At 40.2% G+C, this 19,286-nt stretch overlaps 1 protein-coding gene across 1 annotated transcript in view; it reads right to left on the bottom strand.

The window, feature by feature from the left end:
• Positions 1-19,286, bottom strand: part of LOC109935268 (tyrosine-protein phosphatase non-receptor type substrate 1-like) — a 49,890-nt gene that overhangs the window by 23,078 nt on the left and 7,526 nt on the right. The window lies entirely within an intron of this gene.

Below are 19,286 nucleotides of genomic sequence, written 5' to 3'. Positions count from 1 at the left end.
TACAAAAGAACACAGAAAGTGCAGGAGAAACTCAGCAGGTCTGGCAGGATCTGTGGAGAGAGAAACAGAGTGAATGTTTCCAGTCTCGTGACGCTTCTTCAGAACCAGCCTGAGCAAAATACTGAAGATTCTGGAAATCTGAAATATACAAAGGAACACAGAAAGTGCAGGAGAAACTCAGCAGGTCTGGTAGGATATGTGGAGACAAAAGCAGAGGGTATATTTCAAGTCAGCTCAAAAGACTGGTGTGTGTTCTGAGACAAGAGGCTTCTTAATATCATCTATTTAATCACATCCTTGCAGAATGACAAAACCACCATATCCCAGTATCCAGGGGTCCATTATCAATCTGGAAACGAATGTGCTCTAAAATTGGCCTTTATGATCCACACAAATCTCTGGCCAGTTCATCTGTTTTGCCAATTTCTCAAAGGAAATGAAAATGGCTTCTACATTGTTTTCATCAAATTTTGTTAATGTTTGGACATATTTATACATATCCCTTCCAGGCTGTTGGCCACAATGAGTTTGCTCATCATCACTTCTATCTTGTACTTTTACTTTAAGTTCCAACTTAATCTTTTCCAACTCGATCATGCTTTCCCTTTCTTCTCTCTCTTTTTGCCTTTCTTCAACTAGGGCGATTCTTTCATTTTTTTCTTTCCTCTGTTTTTAACCGTAATTCAAACTGTTTCAGTTCCCTTTTTTTATCTTCAACTAGGACTCTTCTTTCCCTTTAATTGTCCTCTAACTCCAATGGTCTCATTTGCAATTTAATTTTTTCTAACTCCACTGCAATTGACCGTTTCTCTGATATACCTAAATGCTTGGCTAATTCAATTATAATTCGGCTTTCTTATGATCTCTAGTTAAACCCAATTTTAGCCTCTTTGCTAATTCTACAAATGTCATCTTTAGTTGTCTTTCTAAACTTCTTTGGCAAATTTGGGAAGCATCTTCGACACCCAGAACCTCTTTAGCAACTTTTAGAGCCTTTTCCCCGCTTTTAACTTAACCAACAACAAGCAAACAAAATTTATCAGATTTTCCATTTCTCACTTACGTTTTATTTAAAGATCTAGAACATTAGTCCCCAAGTCTGTTTAAACTTGCTGGGACTCTTCATACCCTAAATCTGTTCAAATCTGTCGAGATCCAGGACATGAGCCCCCAATCTTTTATAAAGTGGAGATTGACCTCCCTCTGAGAACTAAAGCTGAAACACACAAAGAGGAGTACCTCACCTAATAATCTGTAAAAAGATTGCGAAAAATGGTGTAACCTGTCTTTCATCAGCTTCTAGTGGTTAAATAAAATAAATCCCTTGCACTCACTTTAAAATCATTAAGTAGCAATATATTTATCTAACTCTATTAAGTGAACAAATTCACTAAACTATTAACAAACCAACTAAATCCCTTCTAACTACTAAATATTCCTGAATCAAGGGTCCCGATCTGAAACATCAGCTTTCCTGCTCCTCTAACGCTGCCTGGCCTGCTGTGTTCCTCCAGCTCCAAACTGTGTTATGTCACATTCTAATGGTATGCTGTTCCAATAAATACAAATCTCACATATCAATTAAAAAAAATAGAATTTAGTCTCAAGAAATTACAGCCAGGTTAAGTGTCTTCTGGAATGTTCTGTGCCTTCTCCGTTGACTCTTCTGTCAGGAATGCTTTCACTGTGAATTCTTATATTCAGGAATATTAACTAGTTGTGCCTTGGTACCATTGTTATTTAGATGGTGCTTTCTCTAAGACATAGAGGAAGCTGTGAAAGCCAAAAATTCTCTCTTGAGAGCTGAAGGCTGTTAGCTCTAGCAGATGGAAGTTAGCTCTGAGGTCTTCATCCAACCACTCCGTTCTTTAATACCCTTGATGACACATCAATATTTCTTACAATAGGATTGGTCCTATGTTGTCAAAACCATCATTATTAAATTTAATAGGTTTTTGGCATCTAAGTGCCTGGTTCAAATTGATTGTCTAAATACAAGAACTTGTTTTCTTGGTAAAAAAAATACTGCTGCTTGGCCTGCTAAATGTATGGCCTTTTGATGCAAATATTTCAATTCGGGTGCTCTCTGTGTACTTGCAAACTTTCAAGCTGTTGCTCACAGACATCCATTTTAAATCTTTAAGTACAGAAGAAGTACATGATCTTTTAAAGGGACCATGCAATGCTTCCCCCCCTAGTATTTTACAAACACCAAATTCTAACTTCCTGCCTCCCAATCCACAAGTACTCTTCCCAACTTTGCAACAATGTTCATTAGGAGCAGGAGTAGGCCACTCAGCCCCTCAAGCCTGCTTGCCATGCAATAATTACCAGCTAAACCTACCTCACTCCTGTTTTCAATGAGCTAGTCCTGATATTTAAACATCGACCTCTCATTCGTGATACTTCTGTAAGAGGAAACATCCTCTCTACATCTCCCTGGACAAGTCCCCTCAGGATCTGATATTTCAATTAACTCACCTCTTACTTTTTGAAAATCCAATCTCCTAAAATCTAACCATTCTTCATAAGACAGTCCACCCATTGCAAGCATTAGTTTAGTAAACCTTCTCTAAACTAATTCCAACACATCTCCTTAAATAAGGAAATGCCACAGTACTCCAGATGTGTCCTCATTAGTGCCCTGCATAATTGAAGCATCACCGCCCTTCATTAGTATTCAACTCCCCTCAGGATAAATGATAGCATTTGATTAGCCTTCCTAAATATTCACTGTACCTGAAAACTAAACTCTTACAATTCTGCACGAAGACACCCAACAGTTCAGCTTTGGATAATAAGCTTTTTTTAATTATTCCTGCCAAAAAAGTCATTTTCAAATTTTACACACCATTTGACAGATCTTTGCCTACTCACTTAACTGATTTATATTAGTTTGTAGCCTCTTTTTGTCCTTTTCCCAACTTACTTGTCTACGTACCTTTGTGACATCGATAATTTCATCAACAATAATTTCTAACAGTCATTTATATACATTTTAAAAAGTTCAGGCCCCAATACTGATTCCTGAGCCTCTCCACGCATTACTCCTTGCAAAACCAAACAAAATTCCCATGTATGCATATTTTCTGTTCCCTGTAAGCTAGCCAATTTTCAATTCAACTAATTATGTCACCTCCTTTCTCATGGGCTTTTCACAATTTTCCACAATAACCTCAGACATTGCACCTGACCAAGCATTTTCAGGAAATCTAAGTATAGTATATCCACTGGTTCTGCTTTATCTACAGCATATCTTACATCTTCAAAGCTCTCTAATACCTTGAGAATTGCTGAAACAAGATACATTCTGGTGAAGCTTTTTGTCTCGTGCTCACCACAACAACTCACGAGAAATACTAATGCTAACGGGAAACAAACTTTTTCATAATATATGAGAGTGCTGATTGATTGAGAAGTGAACTCTTATTGGGTGAGATGTTGTCATAAATAATGAACCAAATAGTTGATGATTAACAGTTAATTGGCAAGCTTTGTTTCAACTTAAACCAGGCAGGGTGTTTCTGTATAGTTAATGCAACACCCTGAGAAATTAACCAGAGATTGAATATCGGCATTTTTCTTAGTTGCAAAAGGCACAATGTATGTGCCTAGTCTTTCCGCATGTGAAGTAAAGGGCACCACGTATTAATGTATGTAGCTTTCATAGTAAGGCCGACTGACAATCCTAAATTTGATTATCAATATAATCCATGGCACACTCATGTTTATTTAGCAAATGCTGACCAATGGTAGTTTGCATCAAATGCAGCACATATTGTGTTGTGTTTTTTTTCAAGCAGAGGCTAGTTGGGAATGGCCTGTCTCTCTGCCTTGTTGTAAAAAGCTAAAGTAACAGGTGAAGCTAACTGTTTCATACTGCCAATATACAGGAGCAACACAAGTGGCGTTCACAAATAACACAACACTAACTTTGAGCCATAAAGGCATTCTGTCTACCACACAAATGAGCGATATGATATATGAGTTTAAGTGCCAAATGTCCAAATTCTGGTCAATCATACATGTCCGTCCATTGTCCACCTCTGAAACAATCAGGACTGTCTTGGCATACAGAAGTCCTTCCCTGTACTTGGTGTTTCTTTCAAATTGTTGTAATGGGTATGGGGGGACAGTGGTGACCTAGTGGCAATGTCATTGGGATAATATGAATCTAGGGCCAATATTCCAGGGGCATGAATTTGAGTCCCACTATGGCAACTGTTTGAATGTGCATACAATAAAAATATCAAATTGAACGTTGGCGTAATGGTGCTCACGTAACTATTGTCGTTTGTTGTTAAAACTCATCTGGTTTATGAACGTCCTTTACAAAAGGAAATCTGCCGTCATTACTTAGTCTGGCCTACATGTGACTCCAGATCCACAGCTATGGTTTGACTCTGAACAGCCCTCTCAAATGGCCCAGTAGGCCTCTCAGAGCAAGGACAATTAAGTTATGGTAAAAAATACTAGCCTTGCCAACAACACTAGGTTCTTCAAAAGATAACTTTTTAAAAGTCTAAATGTATCTGTTTTCAGCAATACTTGGGTAATTTATTTCCAAATTAAAGACTAAATTCAAATAAATTGGTTAAACATAATTTTCCCTTAACAAGCCCATTCAGATTATCTTGACTTTGCCGAAGTGTCTTACATTTTTAACAATACATTCCAACTTTCTCCCTCTGGCCGATGTCAAGCTAACTGGTCCATTGTATTCTGATTCTGTCTGACACAAACTTCCTTGGATCCAATGGATCAAAAACCAATGCATCAACTATTTCACCAGCTACCTCTGTTAGGATCCTACAAAGAAGTCCATAAAGACCCAAGACTTGACAACATATTGATCCAAAAATTTACTCAGTGCCACTTCCCCAGTGACTGTAATATTCTTGAGTTCCTCCTGTCTTTCATTTCCAGGTTTAAAGCTACTTCTTAAATATTGTGTATATCCCCTGTGGTGAAGACTGATACAAGATACCCTTCCAAATCACATTTTCCAGCTCTACTTCCCAACATTCACTTCTTACTGCTCCAATGTGCATCTTAAGACTTTTCTTTCTTGACTATAGAAACTCTTACTGATTTATAATTCTAACTAACTTTCTCTCATACCCCAATTTTCTCTCCTTAATAACCTCTGAGCCAATTTTTGCTGTTTTTTGTAATCTACCTTTGTTGACTGTCTGCTATGCCGCTACATCAGTCCGCAATAGTTAACTCTGCTTTCATGTTCTCATAACAGCCCTTATTTGTGTTTAAAATATTAGTCTTAGATCCACTCCTCTCTGTCAAATTGAATGTAAAATTTAATCGGAATATATTCACTGCTACCTAGGGTTGCTTTCTCCATTAGATTATTAATCATATCTTGTGGTACAACACTGCCTAGTTGGCTCCAGAACATGTCGCTTTAAGAAATTATCCTAAAAGCATTCCACGACCTCCTCATTGAGGTTAATTTGGCCCATCTATGTTTTCCAGTCTATATCGAGATTAAAATTCGCCACGTTTATCACCATAGTTTTCCAACAAGCTTCCATTATTTCTAACTTTACACTCCAATCAAGCACATGGTTACTGTTAGGGAGCCTGTATGTCATTTTCATAAGAGTGTTCTTATGTTCACCATTTCTTATTTCCACACAAACCTCTTTGGGAAACCAGGATGCAGAACTTTGTTCATTCTTCTAATACCATCACTAGGTAACAGAGCGACCGCACCACTGTTTCCTTTCTTCCAGTCTTTCTGTTTAGCTTTGAATGCAAAGTGCATTTAGATAAGACTTGTGTTTGTATTTTTGTAGCTCTTGTCTGCTGATATACATTTAGATTTGTTTGGCCTATCCCTTATCATGGTCTGTTTTAGACTTCCAATGAAAACAACTTTCTCTCTTGCCTTGTTTCTACCTTGGTGAATTATCACCTCTTCCCAAAATTTAATTCAGTAAAAATATCTGGAATTAAGAGTCAAACGATGACCATGCAGCTATTGTAGATTGTTGGAGAAACCCATTTGTTTGTTGCATGTCCTTTAGGGAAGGAAATCCACCGTCCTTAAATGACAGGGATCCATGTGACTCCAAACCCACAGCAATGTGGGTGACTCTAAGCTGCCCTCTGGGTAATTAGGGATGGGTAATAAATGTTGGTCCAACCAGTGACACCCACATCCAGCAAATGAATAGAAAATAGTAGTTCCAGATTAGAGACACCCACCCTGACTCATGTTGGTTTTCGCAGTTTAAATTTGGTCGATCAACCTAACACATGCTAAGAAACGTCCCCCACAGATTTCCTCCTTAATCTGCGCAAATAGCTTTCTCTTCAGTTACATGAGAAGCTGTGAATTAGGAACAGGAGACATCCACGTGGACCTTCAGAATGATCATGGCTCATTCTGGAAGTTTGTCACTTGCTTTGTAAATATCTTTCTCTCTTGCCATCTTTCTGCTTTATTGATTTGTCGCCTCTTCCTAAATTTGAACTTTTGACTCCACTTCTCAGTTTTAAGCTGTCTCTACTATCATAGTTTTACAGCTGATGAGAACACTGACCCCAGCAAGGTTCATGTGGAGCCTATCGCACTGGTACAAATCCCATTTGGGATACCTGGAACCCACTTCTCCCACACCAGTCTAGTGCCATGCATTGATCTGGCCACTCAGATTTGGCCTGTCTCAGCTTGCACATGGCTCAGGCAATAATCCAGAGACTCCCTCAAGCCTGGCTATAGATACAGGAAAGGCCAGACAGGCACATTAAAATAATTTACTCTATGTGGTCATAAGAAACCTCCTTTGCGCCAAATTTGCCTTCTCATTCCTTCCAGAAATCCTACCAGAAACCTCTGCACCTACTTATCTTGAAGTGTTCACTCTGTGATCTGGTTCTGAGGTGAATTGCACATGAGTAACTCCAGCTCCCTCCCCTCATCACTCCCCTTCCCCTGACCTCCACAATCTGGATAACATTGGCCTCTCAGGATGGGGTGTTTGAATATGGTCACAACTCAGGAATAAAGTATACAAAAGACAAAGGAGGGAAATTGGGTAAAGAAAATTAATAACAGGCATCTTCACATTGCAAAGTGTCTGAAGTTTGCAAAATTGAAGACAATGATCTGACTGTTTTTCAATCTCTGGTCCAATCTGGCCCTAACTTTGTGCCCCTGAAACCTAACAAATACAGTAAAGAAATGGGACGGATTGAGCAGAAAACCCTGTCACTCTCAAGACAATAAAACAATGTATTTCGAGTCAGGATCAGAAATGTACAGGAATGACTCCCTGTAGCACAGTCTGTCTGCATTTCCCAGAAATCAGGAGCTAGTGCTCTCCCAGAGGAATGGCTATTTCAACTGTCCACAATCTGCAATTTATGTTTTCAAAGGCCAATGATATGAATTTCTCCTTCAACATCTCCCTTTGATCCTCACTGGCAACATCTTGACCATTTAGGGGAAGTGATCACTTTGTGGTTTCATTACTAGACTATTGACGCAGCATCCCAGATATTGTTCTGCAGACCTGGGTTCGAATCCTGCCTTGCCAGAGGGTGGATCTTGAATTCAATAAATATCAGGAATTATGAATCTAAAGGTCATTTTAACACCATTGCCAACTGTCGGAAAAGACCTACCTGATTGAGTAATGTCCTTTAGCATCATTCACTGGCTTGTGACTCCAGATCCACAGCAATGTGGGTGACTCTAAACTGCCCTCTGGGTAATTAGGGATGGGTAATAAATGTTGGTCCAACCAGTGACACCCAATCCAGCAAATGAATAGAAAATAGTAGTTCCAGATTAGAGACACCCTGCCTGACTTATGTAGGCTTTCACAGTTTAAATTTGGTTGATCAATCTAACACATGCTAAGAAACATCCCCCACAGACTTCCTCCTTAATCTGCGAAAATAGCTTTCTCTTCAGTTACATATGAAGTTGTGAATTAGGAGCAGGAGACATCCACGTGGACCTTCAGAATGATCATGGCTCATTCTGGAAGTTTGTCACTTGCGTTGTAAAAATCTTTCTCTCTTGCCATCTTTCTGCTTTATTTATTTGTCACCTCTTCCTAAATTTGAACTCTTAACCCCACTTCACAGTTTTAAGCTGTCTCTACTACCATAGTTTTACAGCTGATGAGAACACTGACGCCAGCAAAGTTCATGTTGTGCCCATCGCACTGGTACAAATCCCATTTGGGATATCTACCCGAACCCACTTCTCCTACACCAGTTTAGTGCCATGCATTGATCTGGCCGCCCTAATTTGGCCTGTCTCAGTTTGTACATGACTCAGGTAATAATCCAGAGATTTCCTGAAACCTAACTATAATGGGGGGTTGGGGGCGGGGAGAGGGAGGTGGTGGTTGGTTGTCGGCCAGATTGGCACATTAAAATAATTTGTTCTGTATGTTCATGAGAAACCTCCTTTGCTCCAGATTTGCCTCCTTGTTCCTTCAAGAAATTCCTCCAGAAACCTCTGCACCTACTTATCTTGAAGTGTTCACTCTGTGATCTGGTCCTGAGAGGAGTTGCACATGAATAACTCCTGCCCCCTCCCCTCCTCCCACTCCCCTCCCCTGACCTCCACACTCTGGATAATATCAATCACACAGGGTGAGGTGTTGGAATATGGTCGCAACACAGTAATAGAGTATACAGAAGAAAAAGAAGGAAAATGGGGTGAAGAAAATTAATACCAGGCTTCCCCACAATACAAAGTGTCTGAAGTTTGCAAAATTGAAGACAATGATCTGACTGTTTTTCAATCTCTGGTCCAATCCGGCCCTAACTTTGTGCCCCTGAAACCTAACAAATACAGTAAAGAAATGGGACGGATTGAGCAGAAAACCCTGTCACTCTCAAGACAATAAAACAATGTATTTCAAGTCAGGATCAGAAATGTACAGGAATGACTCCCTGTAGCACAGTCTGTCTGCATTTCCCAGAAATCAGGAGCTAGTGCTCTCCCAGAGGAATGGCTATTTCAACTGTCCACAATCTGCAATTTATGTTTTCAAAGGCCAATGATATGAATTTCTCCTTCAACATCTCCCTTTGATCCTCACTGGCAACAACTTGACCATTTAGGGGAAGTGATCGCTTTGTGGTTTTATTAATAGACTATTGACCCAGCATCCCAGATATTGTTCTGCAGACCTGGGTTTGAATCCTGCCTTGGCAGAGGGTGGAACTTGAATTCAATAAATATCTGGAATATGAATCTAAAGATCATTTTAACACCATTGCCAACTGTCAGAAATGACCTACCTGATTCATTAATGTCCTTTAGCATCCTTCCCTGGTTTGTGACTCTAGGCCAACAACAATGTGGGTGACTCTCAACTACCCTCTAAGCAGTTAGGGAAATGCAATAACTACTGATCTTGATGGTGATGCCCACATCCCGTGAATGAATAAAAACAAGATTTCCATCCTATATTAACCCCCTCCAAACACATCTCCCATGTGAAACTGTAAACCTTTCTGTTTGGCCTTTTCCCCTCTCTGCTCACTGCGTGGATAGGCATGTGTGGGAGTTGGGGGTTTTAGTGGCGAAATGCAGACTGGGTGCCCACTTTGCTGAACACACATACTTCACAGGCATAACCCTGAGCTTCTCGTCCCTCTGTTCTCACTGTACCCAGTCTGACCTATCTGCCCTCGCCTCTCCCACAGCACTATATAAAGGATTAATATGAGCTGAACCAAGCCACCTACAACCATGCAGAGTCAGCACTGAGCTCAACAATTTCAGATCATAAATATCTCTTCCCATTTAGAGTTCTGAAGAAGGGTCCCGACCTGAAACGTTGACTTTCCTATTCCTCTGATGCTGCCTGACCTGTAGTGCTCCTCCAACTCTACACTGTGTTGACTCTGCTGTTGCCATTCCCGTCTCCTCTGGATCTTCCCTTCTCATCTCCAATCACCTTGCGCCATCATTTCTTCATTCATTTAATCTCTCCTGCCCTCCACCTGTTACAGACCTCCCCTTTTATTTTTCTCCTCTCCAACTATCCCTGTCTCTGTTTTTGCCAAAAACCTGCAGGATCACTAACATTTCCCTGTTCCAATGAAAGTCACCAACCAATAACTTTAACTCTGTTTCTCTGAGCACAGATGCTGCCAGAGCTACTTAGTTTCTCCAGCAGATTCTGTATTTTTTATTTCAGATCTCCAGCATCTGCAGTATTTTGCTTTCATCTTAGTCTTTGATATTCTCTGGAGGAATCAAAGGGGAGGCCATTCAACCCAACAAGCCTTTGTCAGGTCATTGAAAAAGTTTCCCAATGAGTCTCACTCCTCCTGCTCTCTCCCCACAACCCAGGAAGCAATCCCTTTTCAAGTGTCTGCCCCATTCCCAAGGGAAGGAAGCTGGACTGAGAGTAAAGTCAAAAGACAAGGGGGTCAAAAAGAAAAGATGCAGAGGATCTCCAAAGTGATGAAGAAACATAAAACAAGAAGACAGCTCCAGATTAAAGAGTCGCTAGCAACCCCGAACACAAGTCTAATGTTTTGCAGATTTAGGTTCAAATCCCACCATGGGATGGGTAATAAATGCTAGTCTAGCCAGTGATGTCCGCATCTATTGAATAAAAAAACAGCCGTCCCAGATTACAAATGCCCTCTCTGACTCAGGTTGGCTTTCACAGTTTTAATTTGGCCAATCGACCAAACATGTGTTAAGCAGATACTGCCAGAGACTTCCTCTTTATTCTGAGAAAATACCTTTCTCTTCAGTTAAATGAGAAGCTGTGAATTTTCTGTCTGCTTGCCTGCCTATCTGTTCGCCTGCCTGCCTGTCTATCTGCCTATCTATCTATCTGTTCAGTTGGTGTTCGATGCCATAGTCATCATGGGAAATGTGAACCCACCCAGCTCAATGACAGGTGGAAGAGTCAACCCAGCTGCATTTCTCTAAAAGAGCCTCCTATCTCCAGTGTAACTGAGTTTGAGATTCTGTTGTCCCTGCTCCTGACAGCTGGCATTGTGATGATATTGTCTGTTTGTAATGTTTCTCTCTACATATGCTGGCAGCAGTTTCAATGTCACACTGAGCAGCCAGGCTCCCCAGAGCTGGGGAAATCCAACAACTAAATTAAAGTGATACCAACCAGATTCAGTCAGTAAGTGTGTTTTAGAGCACTGCTTATGGGCCAGGAGCATGCCAGGATTTGCTTCCCCTTTGCAAAAAATCCCCTGCCCTCCAAAACCTCCCCTCACCTCTAAAGACTGCCTCCAACTGCCTTCTGAAATCTGCCTCCTTCCCTCCCTCCCAGCTGTGCTCTATTCCTGTTCTCTTGTGATCTAACCCTCTTGCCCCTATGATCTACATCAACCCTCCTAGTGTTCAGTGCCAGAGCCCCCATCTCCAGTCTGCTGGTCACAGAATGCACAAGTCTCAGTATCTCACTAAACTCAGGCTAAATAGGTTGGGACTCTACCCACTGGAGTTTGGAAGATTCAGAGGGGATCACATTGAAACATACTGGATTTTTAAGGGGTTTGACAAAGTAAGTGCTGAGAGAATGTTTCATGGGAGAATCTAGAACTAGAGGGCATAGCCTCAGAACGAAGGGGCACCAATTTAAGACTGAGATAAAGAGGAATTTCTTCTCTCAGAAGATTGAATCACTTCAGAACTCTGCCAGAGCTGTGGGAACAGAGTCATAGAGTCATACAACATGGAAACAGAACCTTCAGTCCAACTAGTCCACGCTGACCATGATCCCAAACTAGTCCCACCTGCCTGCTCCTGCCCTTATACTTCTAAACCTTTCCTATTCATGAAATTACTCAAATGTTTTTTAAATGTGATAACTGCACCTACATCCACCACTAGCTCTGACATTTATTCCACGCCCGAACCACTCTCTGTGTAAAAAAAGGTTGTCCCTCATGTCCTTTTAAAATCTTTATTCTCTCATCTTAAAAATATGCTCCCTAGTTTAGAATTCCCCTACCCTAGGGAAAAAAACCTTCTCATTCAACTTGTCCATGCCCCTCATGATGTTATAAACTTCTATATCGTCACCCCTCAACCTCCTAGCGAAAATGTCCCAGCCTTTCCAGTCTATTTCTATATCTCAAACTGTTTATTCCTGGCAACATCTTGGTAAATCTTTTCTGAACCTACTCCAGTTTAATAATATCCTTCCTATAACAGGAAGCAACCAGAACTGTACATAGTCCTCCTGAAGAGGCCTCACCAGTGTCTGGTACAACCTCAACATGATATCCCAACTCCTATACTCAATGACAACAACAACAACAAGTTCTGAGGAAGGGTCACCGGACCCGAAACGTTAACTGTTTTCTCCTTCACAGATGCTGCCAGACCTGCTGAGCTTTTCCAGCAACTTTGTTTTTGTTCCTGATTTGCAGCATCTGCAGTTCTTTTGGTTTTTATTTGGTTCCTATACTCAATGATCTGAGCAATGAAGGCAAGTATACTAAATGCCTTCTTAGCCACCCTGTCTACATGTGATGCACGTTTCAAACAATTACATACCTGAAACCCTAGGTCTCTCTGTTCTAAAGTACTATTCAGGGCACTGCCATGAATTGTATAAGTCCTGTCCTTGTTTGTATTACCAAGATGCAATACCTCACATTTATCCAAATTAAACTTTTTTTTTTCTTTATTCATTCATGGGTTGAGGGTGTTGCTGACCAGGCAGCATTTATTGCCCATCCCTAATTGCCCAGAGGCCAGTTTTGAGTCAACCACTTTGCTGTGGGTTTAGAGTCAGATGTAGGCCAGACCAGGTGAGGATGGCAGTTTCCTTTCCTAAAGGACATAAATGAACCAGATGGGTTTTTCCAACAATCAAAAATGGGTTCATGGTCATCATTAGATTCTTAATTCCAGATATTTTTATTGAATTCAAATTCCACCAACTGCCGTGGTAGAATTTGAACCTGGGTCTGCAGAATGTTATCTGGGTCTCTGGATTAACAGTCCAGTGATAATACCACCAGGCCATTGCCTCCCCTGTTGCTGCTCTTCAATCTTTTAACCCAATTGATTAGGATTTCTTTGTAATCTTAGATATCCTCTTTACTGTCCACTACACCATCAATTTTGATATCATCTGTGAATTTTCTCACCAAGCCTCCTTTATTCTCATCTGAATCATTTATGTAAATGACAAACAAAAGTGGACCTGGCACTGATCCTTGTGGAATATCGCTGGTCACAGGACTCCAGTCTAAAAAACAACCCTCCACAATCATTCTCTGTCTTCCGCCAGTAAGCCAATTTTGTATGCAACTGGCAAGCTCATCCTGAATCCCATTTGATCTAACTTTACTAATTAGTCTGCCATGCGGAAACTTGTTAAAGGCTTCACCAAAGTCCAAGTAAACAATATCTGCCACTCTTCCCTCATCAATCTTCTTGGTTACTTCATTAAAAAATTCAATCAAGTTGTAAGACACGATTTCCCTGGCACATAACCATGCTGACTATCCCTAATCAATCCTTGCCTCTCCAAAACATGTAAATCTTATCTTTCAGAATCACCTCCAAAAACTTACTCATCACCAACGTCAGATTCACAGGTTTACAGTTTCCAGACTTCTCCTTACAGTCTTTCTTAAACAATGGCCAAACTTTAGCTACTCTCCAATCCTCCAGTTCTTCAACCATATTTTTAGATGCTACAAATATTTCTGCTAGGGGCCCTGAAATTTCCTCCCTAACTTTCTACAATGTCCTGGAAAACACTTGATCAGGTTTTGGAGATTTATCCACCTTTATGTAATCTAAGACCTTCAGCACTTCCTCTTCTGTAACGTGAACTATTTTCAAAACATCAATATTTGTTTCCCTGAGTTCTGTAGCCTCTAATTCTTTCTCAATGGTTAAAAACTGATTAATATCACTCCCAACTCCTGAAGTTCAAAATAAAGATGACCGCATTGATCTTTAAAGGGTCCTACCTCTCTCTAGTTGCTCTCTTGCTCATAACGTATTTGTACAATCATTTCAGATTATCTTTAACCTTATCTGCCAATACTATCTTATATCCCCTCTTTGTCTTCCTGATTTCCTTAAGAATGCACCTACACTCTTTGTATTCTTCAAGAGATTCATTTGAACCCAGTTGTCTATATATAATATATGATTTTTTTTTTTATCCTTGACTAAAGCCTCATTGTTCCCTAATCTACCAGCCTTGCCTTTAACTCTAACAGGAACATATGCCTTTGAGAAGCACTAAGGAGGCTCGTTTCAGTGAGTTTGCAAGTTTTCTGTCCAAGAGAAATAGGCCTCTGGCAGAAAGGGTGCTGTTAGCATAGCAGCCTCCAAATAAACCTGAGGAGAAAAGAAGTGGCTGAGTGGTTTAATGTCAATCACAGGAAACTCTAGAAACAGAAAACTTTGGAGAGGGAGTTTAAGGAATCCATGTTAAGAAATGCATTAGCTGCATTACCGGTTTAAGAGTCTCACAAAAAGGCACAATATTGAAAAAAATCGAGTGAGTGCAGACATTTTACTGGAAAGAAACCAACTAAGCTATGCCAATGAGAAAGAAACAATGTGGCTGATTGTTTGTAAGATTGTGATTAAGGGTAAAATGGTTGAATCTTTATTTCTCATTTGCGGCAAGACTATTTCACATAGTTCTTATGTCATGTAGTTCATAGTTTCTTTCCCTTTATGTGTGATAAATTTTGGTGTTCTTTTAGTAAAAACATGGTGCCAGCCTCTTGTGAGTAAGTTCAATAAGTAATCACTACAGCATACAAATTGCAAAAGTAAAGATTATGTCTATCAAAGCAGATTTACCTCTGGGCTTGGGCTTGTTCAATATTCCCATCAGCTAGGATCATAAAGTGGGGTTCTTGGTGGGATAGAACTTCATTACATTTTTAGGGATCTGCGAATCTTTGAAGAAAATGGAAGTACTGTACATTAGAATGGGTGCATTCTTGTGAAGCATGGTACCTGGACTGAACTTTCAAAATGGCTTTGACTGGTGCTGCAACTTCAAGGAGTAGAAAATATATCATTGCATTATTTGAGATCTTTGATTGCAGCTAAACTGAAAGTGCAATTGGGTAAATTTAAGGTGGTAATAAAAGGATTACATAAGGATGAGATGCTTAACAGTGAGTACTCAGAATTAAGAATTAAAAAGAGGGATATCGGAAATTTATGCATCACTGCTAGAACTAGCTAATATTCAGTTAGGATTAAAATAATATGAATCAGAAAAGATCATAGAATCCCTACAGTGAGGAAACAGGCCCTTTGGCCCAGCAAGTCCCACACTGGCCTTCAGAGCACCCCACCCAGCCCCATATAACCCACCTCATCTACACATCCCTGAACACTATGGGCAATTTAACCCAGCCAATGCACCTAGCCTGCACATCTTTGGGCTGTGGGAGGAAACCAGAGATCCATAGGAAGCCCACACTGGCACAGGGAGGATGGGCAAACTCCACATAGCCAGTTGCCTGAGAGTGGAATTGAACCCAGGATCCTGGCACTGTGAGGCAGCAGTGCTAACCACTGTGCCACGAAAGAAAATGAAAAAGCAAATGAGAAGAGAGGAGAAAGAAAAACAAAGTGAAATGGAGAAAGAAAAGAAAGGAGAACTAGAAAGAAGAACACAACAGGAGAGAGATAAAGAAAGAGCAATGGACTCAGAAAATTCAAAAAGCTTAAACTTCAAATGGAAGAAGAAAACATGTCTAGGCTAGAGAAAAACATTAATTTAGAGAAGAAGCAATAGAATTTCAAACCATGATTCTGATTCCAATCAGGGATTTTATCAAAATTTGTACTCAGTACCTACACTTCCAGTGGACAGAAGTGAAAGATATTTCATCTGATAGAGTCATAGAGCTAAACAGCATGGAAACAGACAATTCATACTGACTCATCCATGCCAACCAGTTATCTCAAATTAATCTAGTCCCATTTGCCAGCATTTGGCCCATATCCCTCTAAACCCTTCCTATTCATGTGTTCATTCAGATGCCTTTTGAATGTTGCAATTGTACCAGCCTCCACCACTTCCTCTGGCAGTTCATTCCATACACATACCACCCTCTGTGTAAAAAAGTTGCCCTTTAAGTCCTTTTTAAATCTTTCCCCTCTTGCCTTAAACATATGGCCTCTAGTTTTGGACTTCCCCACGCTGGGACAAATGCCCCACATGATTTTATAAACCTCAATAAGGTCACCCCGTCAGCCTCCAATGCTCCAGGGAAAATAACTCCAGCCTATTCAGCTTCTCCCTGTTGCTCAAACCCTCCAACCCCAGCAACCCCTTGTGAATCTTTTCTGCACTGTTTCAAGGTTAACAACATCCTTCCTCTCACAGCGAGACCAGAATTGAAAGCAGTACTCTAAAAGTGGCCTAACCAACTTCCTGCACAGCCACAACAGGACATTTCAAATCCTGTAATCAATGCACTGACCAATAAGGGCAAGCATACCAAATGTCTTCTTCACTATCCCATTTAACTAGATGAGAGGTAATGGCCTACTGGCATTATCACTAGACTGTTAATGCAGGTAATATTCTGGGGGCCTGTGTTCAAATCCCAACCACAGCAACTAGTGGAATTTGAGTTCAACAAAATATCTGGACTTAAGAGTTTAATTTATAATCATTGTTGGGGAAAAAAACCATTTGGTTCAGATACAGAAGCCTGAACACATGCAGCAGCAGGTTCAGGAACAGCGTCTTCCTGGTTGTTATTAGACTGATGAGTGGAGTCTCTAGCCTCAAATAATGATTGATCTTGCTGAGCGTCATGCCCTGTGCAATGTAACCTGTACCTCTGTCTAAGTTGTTTTGATCTGTACTATGATCTGCCTGTACTGCTCATAAACAAAGCTTATCACTGTACTTCGGTACATGTGACAGTAAATCAATCAATTAATCAATAATGTTCTTTAGGGAAAGAAACTGCCAACCTTCCCTGGTCTGGCCTACATGTGACTCCCAGCCGACATGTGGTTGACTCTTAAATTCCCTATGGGCAATTAGGGATAGATAATAAACACTGGCCTAACCAGTGGTACTTTCATTCCGTGAATGAATAAAATCCCAAAATGCAACACCTCATATTTACCTGGATTAAACCCCTCTGCCACTCCTTGGCCCATTGTACGCTGAGATAACCATTTTCACTGTCCACTGCACCACCATGTTTGGTGACATTTGCAAACTTACTAACCATTCCTCTTATAGTCACATCAAAACCATTTATATAAATGACCAAAAGCAGTGGACCTGGCATCGACCTTTGTGGCACATCACTGGTTACGGACCTCTAGTCCAAATAACAACCATAAACTATCACCATCTATGTCCTACCTTCAAGCTAATTTTGTATCCAAATTGCTAGCTGTCCTTGGATTCCATGTGATCTAACCTCATTAAAGTGTCTACCATGTGGAACCTTGCTGAATGCCTTGTTGAAGTCTATACAGACAAAGTCCAGTGCTCTGCCTTCATCATTTTAAAATATAGCTGTGATGTTGAAGTGATGAAAAGATATTTGAACCTTAATGGTGAAGAATGTCCTGATGGATACAGCTATGTGTACATCAGTTTATCAGAAGAACAATCTGCAGACTCTGAAGCTTTTAAAGGTGAACACTCAATGCTTGTTCCTAAAATTTAAAAATTTGTTTTCAGTGTTTTACGGAATAAACTTTACCAGAAATTTGTAGAATGTACGAGAGAAAATGAAATTATGGGATTGGTAGTTTTGATCAAAATTAGAAAAGAATTTTGAGGATTTGAAGGAAATCATGGTCATGGAGGAATACAACGGGAGTATTCTGGTAACCATCAAGGTTTATCTAAAAGAATGTCAAGTATCGAAAAAGATTGAGAAATTCCGATCCGGACCTCTCACACAGACAGTTACATGGTAGTGAAATGGCAATATGGGAATCAACACAGAAATTGGAGAAATTACAAATCTGGAAAAGGTTAGTTTCAGCGGACAAACAGAAGGATGGCAAAATAATAAAGAGGAAAGGCTCAAACTTCAAAGCAAAATAAAGAAACCTCTGGGCAGTTAGGAACGGACAATAAATGCTAGCCTAGCCAGAGAAACCCACGTCCCATGAGTGAATACATAAAAGAATCTGATCAGCCATGATCTTATTATCAGAAGTCACATGATACCAGGTTATAGTCCAACAGATTTATTTGAAATCAGCAATTGCAGATTTCAGATAAACCTGCTGGACTATAACTGGTGTTGTGTGACTTCTGACCTTGCCCACCTTAATCCAACACAGGGATTGGTAGTTTTGATCATGATCCTATTGAATAGCAGAGCAGGCTCAAAGTGTTGAACAGCCTACTCCTGTTCCTATTTCTTACAGTTTTATGGTCTTAAAGGTAAAGTTATGCGAGCAGCTCACAAATTGTCAATTAGTGAGAAACACAGGTGATTTATATTTATCAAGGAAATGGAAGTTGGAAGTTGAAGAGAATCAATAAATTAGCTTGCTCCTTTTGTAGACAGCTTCCAAAAATGAGCAACACTGAAATAGAAACATAAGAGGTACTTCAACAAGAAAGGAAACCTTTCTGGACTTTACACAAGTTGAGAAATTCTCAACTGAAGGCATCGAATAAAGAAAAACTAAACAAGGAAGTGAGTGAATTATGACAACACAAAAAAAAATCAGCAGTTGGTTCCTGCAAAAAGGGGAAAGGAAGTCTCCAACCATGGTTTTGTAAGAGGGAGTTAGAAACTGAAGTGCCTCATTCTAGTCAGGTCTGAAGCAGTTCTGCAGCTGCCCTCAGAATTCAGAGTTAGGAGAGCAAGACTTCAAATTCCTTATCCGGACTTGGCAAAAACTTACTAGAAAGACAAGTGTTTATTCCCTGCAGTGCTTCTATCAAAGAGCTCACTAAATATCTTCCCAGTGTGATTCCATTCTCTATTGTGCTGTGATCCCAAAGTAAAAAGTTAAGGCTCTAATTCTTCCAGACTCTTCATCGAGGGTCACTTTTAACTGTTTGTCATTTGGATGAAACCCTACAGGGATGTGACATTTATCAATGTTTACTCCATCAGAAAGGAGGAGAGGAGGTTCAAGGGGAATATCAAGAGGGATGGAATGAAACAAAGAAACTAAAGGGCCTAAAATAGTTGATCCTGTGAGTGACAGAAACAGAAAATCATTTAAATATGATGTTTACAGTAGTTTTGAAGCTGGGTTTACAATCCTGAAAGGGATATATAGTCACAGGAATCGCTGCTCCTTCAGTGTCACT

The sequence above is a fragment of the Rhincodon typus genome, chromosome 9, assembly GCF_021869965.1.
Source record: "Rhincodon typus isolate 14 chromosome 9, sRhiTyp1.1, whole genome shotgun sequence".
NCBI classification, from domain to species: domain Eukaryota; kingdom Metazoa; phylum Chordata; class Chondrichthyes; order Orectolobiformes; family Rhincodontidae; genus Rhincodon; species Rhincodon typus.
This window is presented reverse-complemented; position numbering and strand designations above follow the sequence as displayed.